The 13361-nt window shown below is 37.2% G+C and overlaps 1 long non-coding RNA gene across 1 annotated transcript; it reads right to left on the reverse strand.

Moving 5' to 3' along the window:
- Positions 1 to 1388: 1388 nt before the first annotated feature.
- Positions 1389 to 13158, reverse strand: LOC117398133 (uncharacterized). The gene is made up of 4 exons (XR_004543855.3): positions 13058 to 13158; positions 8295 to 8518; positions 5158 to 5224; positions 1389 to 4581 (listed from the first exon to the last, which is right to left on the reverse strand). It is a non-coding gene; the product is annotated as an uncharacterized LOC117398133 (long non-coding RNA).
- Between the last annotated feature and the right edge of the window lie 203 nt (positions 13159 to 13361).

Here is a 13361-nt window from a genome sequence, read left to right on the forward strand (position 1 = left end):
TATCATGTCACAGGGAGTAAAAATCTTAGTGCCCGGCTTTAAGTCACTCCCTGTGGAAACATCTAAAAACATTTCGTATAAAAATGAGCGTTTATTACAGCCAAATACAATTTGAAAATAATAATAATAATAATGATAATAATAATAATAATAATAATAATAATAATAATAATAACCTTTGTTTTTTTAATATAGCACCTTTCACAGTAAAAATTTCCGCAAAGCGCTTCACAGGACTAAAAACCATTGACAAATATTAATAAATGAAAGCAAGACAAGCAATAAAAACTAAAGAAAAAACACATAGAACAGTAAAACAAAGCAGAGAATAAAAGGAACCTCATTTTAGCATAAAAACACTACATTATAAGAGTGTGTTTGTAATCTTGTTTTAAAAACAGTGACAGTTGGTGCTTCCCTTACAGAGTTAGGCAGATCAAATAGGAGGCTGGGTGTGTATGACAAAAAATAAACTTAGGGTTATTGAAACCTCATGAAAGCTGTTCATTGTGCACCGGGTTGCAGGGGCTTTGCTACTCAACGCCATCATTTTCAGTTTATTCCTTGCTTCTGACCAGAGATTTCCAAGCTGAGGAAAATCTAATGAAATGGGCGTCAACGATACCTGATGCTTTCCTATTGCTGACTTTGGATATCCAAAAAGGATATTGCTGCTCTAGAAAAAGTGCAAAGAACAGCAACCAGAATTATCCTGGGTTTAAAGGGCATGTCGTATGCAGACAGGCTAAAATAATTGAATCTATTCAGTCTTGAACAAAGAAGACTACGCAGTGATCTGATTCAAGCATTCAAAATCCTAAAAGGTATAGACAATGTCGACCCAGGGGACTTTTTCGAGCTGAAAAAAGAAACAAGGACCAGAGGTCACAAATGGAGATTAGATAAAGGGGCATTCAGAACAGAAAATAGGAGGCACTTTTTTACACGGAGAATTGTGAGGGTCTGGAACCAACTCCCCAGTAATGTTGTTGAAGCCGACACCTTGGAATCCTTCAAGAAGCTGCTTGATGAGATTCTGGGATCAATACGCTACTAACAACCAAACGAGCAAGATGGGCTGAATGGCCTCCTCTCGTTTGGAAACTTTCTTATGTTCTTCTTATGTTCTTATCTCCGCCCCACTCAATCACAGCTGGTCAGAAACTGAAAGTGGTGAAACCTGTTGTGTGATTCACAAGGTGTTCCAATGAGAAACCCCAGGAAATACTCCAAAATAAATGTTGAAAAGGAATTACAGTAATCAACCCTTCAGTTTACCTGTGACACACACACTCAATAGCTGGTTCTTGGAAGACACAGTTGAATGTGTCTCATCCCCTATACCACGTAAAGGTGACCAGCGAGTACATAGGGGGCCATTCACACACCTTTCACATCTGACTGTGGCATTGCCAGAATAGGGGTTCACACCCTATATGCCTTCTGTGCTTATATATAATGTTACAGTAACATGCACATTCATTAGAACACCTCAAGATTTGTCATTTCAATTTTCAGTCAGTAATCAGTGATATAGAAACAATATGCATTTGTGTGAAATGTTAGACACATTGGGGTAGATGTACTAAAGTGTTGCATCTGTAGCAATCATTGGAAACCACATGCAAACCAGTTGGAAGTCTAGCGTGAAATGTACTAGACAAACGCTGTTAGCATCATTTTAACGAATGCTTTGCAGCCGCAGTCCTTATTTGCGCTTTAGCCTTAAATGAATATGTAATCCTGGGCGTTCCTGCAGAAATTCACAAAAACAGGGTGGAGATCGTTCAAATGAGGGATAAAAAATATTGTAATGAGATGTACTACAGCTGTGGGCAATTGCGACACTTACAATTGCATCAATCTGTTAAGAACTTTTGAAAGCATGTTTTAAACAGTCGCAATTGTTGCTGGCATTTCCCAGTGTGGGACATTTTTCTCGTGTGTTGCCAGTTGTGCTCAATGTATGTTTGAGACGAACACCCAAGTACCTAATTTTCACTAAAGTCAGGGTGTACTTACAAGCCTTGAAAACAAATTTCTATGCCATTTCTGGTTTTCCCATCGTGTTGGGAGCAATAGACTGCACACATGTGCCACTAACCCCTCCAGCTCATTCTGAGCATCTGTGTAAGACCATGATCTATTGTGTGTTAATTGTCTAGGCTACTAAGTAGACCAAGTTAAAAATAATTAAAATAAAATAGAAAACCCTAAAATCATTTACTTTTATTTGCATTGTACACCAATGTGTATAACGCAGCAGCATGATTTATTTTGTGTTACCAGTAGACTAAAGTACAAAAAAGTGCGCTAGGTATTCATTTGATTTTACTACTGTTATTTTATTTGAAAAAATGTCGCACAACTCTCGCTAAGATGACGCAAATAATATTTAAATTTGTATACTGCGGCTCTCTTCATTAACATATATTTTTTAGTACATACGACAAAATGCGCACTTGCGAATTGTCGTAACGAAAATGCAAATGCGGTATGTTTGCACTGGCCCATCCTAGTACATGTACCGCTTTGTGCTTTAATTAGGCATTTGAAACAACTTCTAAAGACATGCAGTTTACCATTGTGGCTATGTGTTACTTTTGTGTCTGGGTCTGGAACCAACTCCCCAGTAATGTTGTTGAAGCTGACACCCTGGGATCCTTCAAGAAGCTGCTTGATGAGATTCTGGGATCAATAAGCTACTAACAACCAAACGAGCAAGATGGGCCGAATGGCCTCCTCTCGTTTGTAAACTTTCTTATGTTCTTATGTTTTTATGTTCTTTTACCATTTTAAATTAATTGCATGTGTGAACTATTAAAGTCATTTAATTAAATTAGACAGTCATTAATTTGCCTATTTTGACAATTCAGTTACAGTGGTTAAATACGCACAACAAATCAAAACAGAAGCAGTGGGGTGTTCGAATAAATGTGCACATTACTGTGTGTGTGTATATATATATATTCAAATTTCTATGATTTTTAGCAGCTAGCAATGCCACTGGAAAAAGACATTCACACACACATTCACACTTCAAACTTACACATACATTCATGCATACAAACGCCATTATGAGTCTACAGCTGCCTCATCGTGTAATAAGTTTAGCAAACTAACTTCATGTGTAATAAATACCACTCGACACCGACAGACACGGACGACACAAACACAGAAACGTTTAAATATGTACAAATAAACCATCCCATGAGGTAGTTTGACCACTAAATACAGTGCAAACTATTTAGTGTCATTATTTTTGTCTTAAACGGAAACACGGACACACAATCTATACAACGGTAAACACAAATAATGAATAAATACCTGCATATATACATACATACATAACAGCCCTGCATTTCAACGGTGTAGCTGCTCCTGTTTGAAAAGGCCTTCATTACCTGTGCTGGTATCACTAACACTACGCCACTCCACCCCAGTACTGGAAAAGCTTGCGGTCTTTTCTATCATGCTACTAATACTGACAAGGTAGGAAAAGTTACCAACATTCTCAAACACCTAGCCTTCTTAAAATTGGTTTTGTTTCAAGTTCAGCTTGAAGAAACTATTTTATTTCCAAAAGCAGAAAACTTTTGATAAAGGTTTCCTGTAATATTGGTATTATAATTTTAACCGGTTTATAATTTCCAGTCTTCTTTTAAAGTGCGGAAATACTGCAAGTCCTACATCAAATTATTTCCTTCTTGTCTTGACCCATTAACGGCGGTCGTTGAGGCCATCGGAAAATAAAAATTTGTTATCTTGTGATCATGAGATCATCATTTATCCCAGGACCTCAACATTACAATTCCATTATCTCAGGGAAACAGAAGTAATGACCAAAATTCTCATGATCATGAGATAAATGATCCCATGATCATGAGATGACGCAGATTTTGTTTTTGATGTCCTCAACGACCTGCCGTACCTATAACTACTGTACTTACTCCTTTGCTTTTATAGATGTCGTTTATTTTGTAACAGCGGATGGACACTGTTATTGAAGAATGTATCTAAATAAAATGTTTACACTTTTGAACGCCAGTCTATAGAACAAAAACTGAAGTAACAGCAATAAATGAGCCAAGAACAAAATTAATATTTCAAGATTAATTTATTGTGTATATATTTTTCCATAGCTATAAAACACACGCTGGCAGAAACAGTTAGAAATACTAAAATAAACCATGCTGAAGACAAAAGACTTCTAGTGGAAACATTTGTCGTTGAATTGAAGACACTGAGAAAGTCTTCTAGTGGAAACGTTTCTTTTAGTATTTCTAAATGATGTGTTATGTTGGCTTGATATTGATTTGTGCTGGCGTCTTCTCTGATCTCACAAGCATTCACTCCCAACACACCCATTCTCACAGAGGTTCTCATTTGTTTTGAGATTCAACTCATTTGTTTTGAGGTTCAACTCAAGTGTTAGGAGGTTCATGGGGGAACTCTCATTCCCACGGCTTATACTTACCACAGAGCAACTCTCATACCCAAGATATGAGATGGCAGTTATACCCACAGTGGGTTTAGTAGTATTTCAGATAAATCTCTGAACAGAGCATGAGTGAGAAAAACCTGAAACAAAAAGAAAATCACTTTAATATAATTTATTATGTGTAGAAGGGCTAATCATTTGACAGAGCTGAATAGTTGATGTAAAAATACTCGACTAGTCGCCACTTAAAAAAGAAACATTAATAAGTCCTGTGTTTGGCCGCGGCTAGCGCTATTTGTGAATGCACTGTTTTGTAACTCTGCAGTGTGTGCGTTATATTTTAAAACTGCTTGAATTTTTAATTGTTCTGAAATGTCATTTGTTAATGACGCAACAGCACTTTTGTCCCTTCACAATCACATGGCATGCGATTACTCGACTGCCAGTTTCTGAGGTCGACTGTCACTTTGCTATTCGGTGCTACCTCTACTATACATGGGTATTTTTCCTTTAGTGGACCTAGCATAGTGGTATATTTACAGAATCTGTCTATTGCTGTATTTTTATTGTTCCCACGTGTATCGAATCCTATGTAGGTCCACTTGTTCAATTTTGCATCCATTTTTTAATGTTTGCGCAATCTTAATAATGATCCTATCTGTGCACACAGAAACTTCTTGTAAATGTTTGTCATTTTGTTAATAATTTTCTTTTACCTTGTGAGTGAGTGTTTCACACATCCCCTTGTTCCTCATAGTCCATGGGCTCAGGAGCATCCAGCGACTAATATAAACACAACACAAAAACACATTCAATACAATTTAGAAACTTGCGAGAAATCGTCTTAATCGTGAAACTTGGTGGTCTTCTAATTTTATTTTCCCTGCATCACTGCTCACCACAGTCCTCCAGACTTGTCTCACTTGTCACATTTTTACACAAACAAAACTGTTAAATACAAATAGAAACTGGAGCTGAGACACGTAACCAGAGGGCCTGTGAATCCCTGGACTGTAGTACAAAATTAAGCCAGTCAGCAGGTTCTAAAAACAGGGCTGAGAGACTACTCTCCCTGAAGAGTATATAGTGTCCAAGACTGAGCACGTTGTACCAATGCTATGTTGTTGCTGCATTGTTGTTACTGTTAAAGACTATAATGTAAACTACAATACTTCAGATGATTGTGTTTGAATGAATCACAAATAGGATTTTAAAACCAAGGTTTGATTATGCTTGCAACTGCTATTGTATTTTACCATATATTTGCACAGACAACTTTCAAAGTCAAACTGAATAATGAGTGATAATGTGTTCTTGGTAAGAAACTTAAGTTGATTGTCTACAGTTTGAATTTCACTAAACTATACTTGAAACTGTAGTTTCCTAAATAAACTCTGGTGGAAAACTGTGGCTTAGTTCTTAAAATGATTGTTTTAAAAACCATAGTTCAAGCCACAGTTTTGTCAATTAATAATTATTTTCTGTAGAAAAACTTAAGTTATCATTCACAGTTTCTTTCCTATGAGTTCCGGTCCAAGATAGCTATAGTTACCAGAAACTAACGTTCTGTTCCAATTTACTAAACATTTTACTCAAAAAGTGCCCCTTCTTTGGAACAAAAGTACATGGAAGGCAATTTCCTGGAATAATTTCCTGATTACTTTTAGAAGGTTGTAGTTCATATTTGGCAAGGACCTAGTGCAGTTATGCATTATTTTAGAAAATAGAGACATGTGCAAAGAGGCAGAGGCTGGGTCTAACGATCGCTATCACTAACAGTTAATTAGAAGATACAAATTAAGCAAAAGGTATTTTATACCTTTATATTCCATATATTTGAAAATATGAACCTAGGGAGTTTTTTGTGTCATAAACCCTTCATTGTTAAAGTCCTATGCAACCAATCTCCACCCAATTTCAGATCCTGCAGTCCCCAGGAATTTGGTACTTCAGCTCGAGGCTTTATGGGAACTAATCGCCGTGGCCAAAGAGATCGAGGTTTTGAGATTTTAAAGGGAAAAAAATCCATGGAAATTGATTATCATTAAACATTAGTACAATTCTACTTAATTTCTATTTGTGTTTGACTGTAAAAGAAATATAGAAGCACTGAATATCTATGGGGACCGAAGTCCTTAACTGCTAGTATGGCGGCGAGATGTTTAAGATGTTGACCCAGATGTGCTTTGATCTTCAGTTGTGATTAGCCCTGGTCGTGTAATTTTGTTCAGTCAATTACAGTGTTTAATTTATCCAATCAATTTTATAAATATATAGTATAAACTAAACTAAAAACTAAAACTTCATGAGTGTAATGTGTCTGTGAGAGATACTGGAAAGTGTTTGTTTCTTCTCCTGTTTGTTTGTTTAGTGTATGCATTTTTTAATTCACTATATAGGTCTCAAGTGTGCAGTTTTGTGCATGTTTTAAGCCCGCTGCACACAGCCAGACTCAAGCCGTTCCGACTCATCTCATCTGAGTTTGCACAGATTTTGCGATCAGTTTTGCTCAGTTTTGGTTTGACGTCACAGTTCAGTTTTTTACAACTGGGTGTCACACACTGCTAAGACTGAATTACTGACCACAACTAGATACTGGTGATTATTATTTATGCAAATTTAATTAATACTGCCCTGTACACCTTTTTCTATTAACATAGCCCAACATAGCGACCCTCATATTATGCATGGCATCGTATGCTGATTAGACAGTGCAGACAGCGCCCCGGAGCAACCAAAAGAAGCGCTTAGCCTATTAATTTAGCTATTGACCATTTACACCGTGCAAACGTTTCAGGTAGTGTTTGACTTTTTGTATAGTTTGTCTACTACACTTTAGCCTATGGTAAATAAAATCCAAACTGTTGATTTTTTATTTGACTTTGGCGTTTTTTTCTCAGCGTGTGGATCTAGGGGCTTTGTGACCTATTGGAGATCGACGCACCGGTTACTTCTGTTTTGCGCAGTAAGAAAATATAGGCTGCCAGTAGATTGATAATAAAAAGGTAAATTGATCATTTACCTTTGATTAGTAAACGCCTAAAAAACGATTCAAATGTGCACATATGTGGTATTTTTTTAATTTGGGACACTCGGAGCAATTAAAGACTAATGTATTTTTACCTGTGGAACTAAAGCTGTCAATATTCCACCATCTTGTATGACAAGTTAGATGACAAGGTACGTCACTTAAACCTGATTCACCATTGGTTGACAACCTTATGACTAATCGGTCTCAGTCAGTCATGGTCGGCAACTGCCGCACACAGACAGACTGATCACATCTGAACGAAACTGCGTCTGAAAAAGATTCAAAATGTTCAATTTTCAAATCTGAAGACATCCCAACTGAAATCTGCATAATCTTGGTTTTAAGTGCACGCACACTGATACGATTCATCCAAACTCTGTACGGCCAGTTGAGATGAGATGAGTCGGGACGTCTTGAGTCGGGCTGTGTGCGGCGGGCTTTGGCAAACCAGATAAAACATCTGGTACTCCAATAGGTTACAGAACCTCTGTTTGCACAAGCCATGATCTCATTTAGTGTTGTTCTTCCTTGGTCATGTGGAGGGTGAAATGGTTCCTGCCCCTTCAATCTTTCCTGTCATTAACCAACCAGCTGCTTCCTCTACTGACTGGCATGCTTTGCAGCCAGGGGTGACCTAGGAAGTGAAGCAGTAACAGACTTCCTGTAAGGCAAGAGAACACTTTCTTTAACCTAGTGTAGTACCAGATGTTTTAAAATGGAAATAAACCATTTCAAAACTACACATTTCAGACCTATGTAGCTAATGGAAGCTACAATCAGTTCAGCAGAGCAGTTTCAATAGCGTTAGTTTTGTGTTTTTACCCTTTCTGTCCTCAACCGATCCACAATGTTGCAGAGGGGGAAATTCTTAATCAGACCATGTTGAGAATGAATGGTCTCCCTGCACAAAGGACAGTCAGCACTGTAATTTTCCAACATCTGGTCAATGCAGGGGAGGCAGAAGGTGTGCCCACATCTCAGGATGTGAGGATCCTGAAATATCTCCAAACAGATAGCGCAGGTCAGCTCTTCTTCCATTTTTTAACCTGAAAACCAAACAAAAAAGTACAATAATAGGGTGCACAGTCAGTAACACCCATCCCCCAAAAAATCTGAATCGGAGCTATCAGTATTATGAAAAAGGTGAAGACCATGACGTATAGCAACAGAACGAATAGTATAAAATAAGAAATTAAAAGTTTAATCACAATTGTTTAAGCGTTTCTTCATATATGTGTAAGATTGATTTAACTTCTTACATTTATAATATTGAATGACTCATGATTGAACTTAAATAGTTTTACATTTATTGATTCCAAGTCCCAAAGCACACATGCATAAGAACTTTATACCTGTTCAAATGGTCAACAGTTATGTTAACTTCCTATTGGGAGTCACGTTGGGCATAACTCAGCACAATGTTCAGGGAGGAGAATGGAAGCTCTCGGGACTGTGTCTCCGAGTGCTCATGTGACCCTGTGGCAAAGTGGCTGACTGGAAACAGGTGCATGAGTGATGCAGTGTGGTAATGAAACAGACAGAGCCTTGTTTGGAGAGTGGATTTTATTTTTATCCAGGTCTGGTGACCAGAAACAATAATCCCCCAGCACTACACAAAAATGAGTACTGCACGGGGTAGACAATAACGGGCTTGCAGGCCCAAAGAATAAACAATAAGTATCCGCCCCACAATAACACCAACACGGTCACCAGTCCTGGGTGCGTGCAGTAGTGCTCGTGGTGGGTGATACAGTTTATTTTGTGACAGTAGTGCAGTGCTGTTCTGGCTTAGTGCTGGCCCTTGGTGACAGCTCCGGAATTGTGTTAGCCATCTAGTAATTTACAAAAAAGACAAATTACACAAAGACAAACAAACAAAACACTCACGATACTGTTTCTGTATTTCCGGGGTCTTACAGTCCTTCTCGGTTCATAAACACAAAACAATGCGAAGGAACAGATTACAATTCTCCGTCCTCTTTTATGCTGTCACACATGACCCCTTGGTAAACGAGTGCAACTGCTTCTCCAATCTGTGGCTGCCACGTTGTTTGCCTTCCGGGTCAATGCGTTATTGCAACGGAGTTTCTAGCTGTCCGACTTCCCTTGAACCCTGAGAAAGAACTGTCAGGCCAGCCCATCCAGGGAACTCTGTTCTCGCTGTTAGCGCCCTCACAGGTCGGGAGGGAGATTTACAACCAAGAATCTTTGTATTTCTGTCACAGACCCCCAATTTATATAGACAGATAAACAAATTTGCGTGCTGTGCTAAAATGTTATGGTTATAGTTCACAGTACAAATACACACTCTTATACAGTCCAGTTGGTGCACAGGTCACAGTAATATTTTCCTACATATACTTTCTAATCACTCTGTAAATACAGAAAGAAAAGTAAACAGTGCACACTAGGTTATTTTTCTTTCTACAAAGCTGAAGGGCTTTTGTCCGATACTTCCTGAAATACTTTTTTTTTTTTTATTCAGTTTAACCTTTTATGTACATCCAAAACTAAACTTTTCATATTTGTACACTGCATTTATACCTATTTTCTAACATTTATATATGTATTCTTTGCAAAAAACTTTATTAATGCATGTGACAGAGACATAAAGATTCTTGCTGATAAATCTCCCTCCCGACCTGTGAGGACACATTGTAAAGCGAACAGAGTGTCCTGGACTGGATGGGTTAGGTGGAAGTCGGCCATCTAGAAAGGGGGCACAGCTGCGGTGCATTAAATGATCGCCCCAGAGGGAAAGCGATGTGGCAACTGCGGATTGGAGGAGAAACGGCTGCACTCGCTAACCAAGGGAGCATGACTGAAGGTACAAAAAAGGGACATGGCTAGGTGATCTGTTCCTTTGTTTATGGTTAAGAGAACGCTAAAGGATGAGCGAAATATTACCGTGTTTAGTGTTTGTTTGTTTTGTCGGTTCTGATTGTACTATTTGTTATTTATTAGACGGCTAACACGATCCGGAGCTGTCGCTTAAGGCCAACACAAACCCGGACAACACTGCACCATTGTACACGGATAAATTGTATTTGCACCACTAGCACTAATAGCACTTACCCTGGACTTGAACTTGTGTGTGTGTATTTAAATACTGTGCTTATTATTTTGGGACTAAACCCTGTGTTTATTTAGCTGAGCAGTACACATCGTTGTGTATTGCCAGTCCTCCACTTATTGTTTACTGTTGTCATTAGACTATTGGATTACAAATTAAAACCACCATTTTACCAGTACTTTGTTGTCTGTCGTTATCTTGAACACTGCATCACCTCTATACCTGCGCACTGCAACACACCTTGCCACAATGCATCAGCTAGGGTTGATATTAAAACGACAAAAGTAGGGAAATGCGCTGTTAGGGTTTTTAACCCTAACTCTGCATTCCATCCCAACCCCTTACAAGCAGTGGAAGGGGCAAGGCAACACAAGCAACCACAGACATCAAATTACAATAAATTACAACCACTATATAGTTTAATGTGTGTTTAGAAAATAAACATCAAGACATGTTTATTATCTGTTGCCTGTAGGCATTTCATTTTATGTTTAATTCTTAATTTGTACAGTGTAAGTGGTTCTCTAGATACAGTTTAATCACGTGTATTTGTGGTTTTCATAAGTCTGAACACATACTTTCTCTCAATTGGTTTACAGAATATTATAGTTATTATATATTATGTAATTTTTCTAACCTGGCTTTTTGAACATTTAACACGTTGACCTGCAATAAATTACCCTTTTTGTTGAACTTTTAAAGTATGTTTCTGTTGTATCAGTGAATTAAATTTAAGAAAAAAACAAACATAACCGGTTTTTCACTCTGGTGATCTAGTAACCTGAGCTTTGCTGAACGCCCTTTCTGAGAAATCACATGGTTTATGAGAATAATAAACTATAATGAACAGCTGGGCATACCTCAGCACAATGTTCAGGGAGGAGAATCGAAACTTTCAGGACTGTGTCTCTCGGAGTGCTTATGTGACCCCCAATTTATATAGGCAGATAAACCAATTTGCGTGTTGTGCTAAAATGACCTCCTATGTCTACGTTATTTTCCCGGCATAGTTGTTTCCACAGAATATTACTTTCATCACACTCTTACCACCTGATATACCCTTTCCTGCTTTGTCTCAAGATTTAGCAATTTTCCTACATGATTCCTTTGCACTCTCTAAAGTTTTGCAGCAGTTGTGTTTCGACACTCTGAAACACTTTAGCACCAACAGGTTACTGAGCAGAAATTATAGTTCACAGTACAAATACACTCTCTTATACAGTCAAGTTGGTGTACAGGTCACAGTAATATTTTCCTACATATGCAAAAATGTAAGTGTGACATACAGACGGATGACCTGACAGAGACACTCCCCTATATCTCCAGAACCTGATATTCTCAAAAACTTCTGCTAAATAATGTTAATACCAATGTTTCATGACAATCGGAGAAGTGGATTTCAAGATTTTATTACTGCCAAAACATTTGATTTAAGAAGAAACTCACTGGTTCTCTTCATAGTATGCCTCTCCTATTTCTGTTACAGTTATAATGGTCATGTGCAATAGCTAAATAACTTTCTTTGTCCTGCCCTTTGTAAACCATATATATATATATATATATATATATATATATATATATATATATATATATATATATATATTAGTGATTAGAAAGTAAGTTTGCCACATCAATGCACCATATCTTACTTTCTAATCACCCTGTAAATACAGAAAGAAAAGTAAACAGTGTACAGTGGGTTGCTTTTCTTTCAACAAAGCTGAATAAAACTTAAATAACTTTTTTCAACAACACTTTCAAACCTACAAAACATACAGTATGAATGATATCACTACTAAAGCAGCATAACCAATATAGAAACAATACCACTTCACAGAAACCATTTTTAAATGAAGAAAAGCACACACCTTACAAAGCAAAGCACTCTCTTGCTCTCAACTGCGTGAAATCATCTCAAGCTCTTTTGAATCCCTATCTCTCTAGGGTTGATAATGTTGTATAACAGAGAATAATAATAATAATAATAATAATAATAATAATAATAATAATAATAATAATAATAATAATAATATATGGCTGGAAGTTTATTAACAATAACGTGATACAAAAAAGAATGGCAATGTGAAACAAAATATTATAAAATTAATTGTTAGTAATTAATAATTACAATTATTTTTATAATCTTTTGTTTCAGGTTAATATTAATAATATTAAATGAAACGTAATACAAGACATAGTAATTTGATACACTTTTGTTTATTTAAAAAAAAAAAAAAAAAGTAATTTTTTACCTGCCTCGATGACTAAACTAAAATGAAAAACCGAGTCAACAATAACAGATACATACAAGCGAAAGTCCCGGTAAAACAATACAATAACTTTGGGTAGCTCAATTATAAATATATATTTATATCAATATCCATGAACCTTCACTTCGGTTTCGAGGGTGATAAAACGGAACGAAATGTCATTAATAAGGTGATTGATAAATGTGTAAAGAAAATACAATTAGTTTGTATTTAGAATTTACAGTATTTAAACACTGGCTCACCTTATTCAACGATCTTCTTGCCTTCGTCCTCTGACAAGTATAACGAAGAGGTCTGATACGCTACGCTACCTGTATGTTTTTGTTCGAGACGCCGTTTTGTATGCATTATGGTATGGGAGTTTACTGGAGGGCGGGTCTCACGGTTCCCTTGGATTACAGATCCCGAGTGAGAGCAGCGTCAGTGGTTGCATGACGCGAACCGCTGGAATCGAAAGTGACTGAGAGAATTGAAAGTGACTGAGAAAATCGAAAGTGACTGAGAAAATCGAAAGTGTACCTTCAGTAAAACATATAATAGAGGTCG

Source organism: Acipenser ruthenus, chromosome 54 (assembly GCF_902713425.1).
Source record: "Acipenser ruthenus chromosome 54, fAciRut3.2 maternal haplotype, whole genome shotgun sequence".
NCBI lineage: Eukaryota > Metazoa > Chordata > Actinopteri > Acipenseriformes > Acipenseridae > Acipenser > Acipenser ruthenus.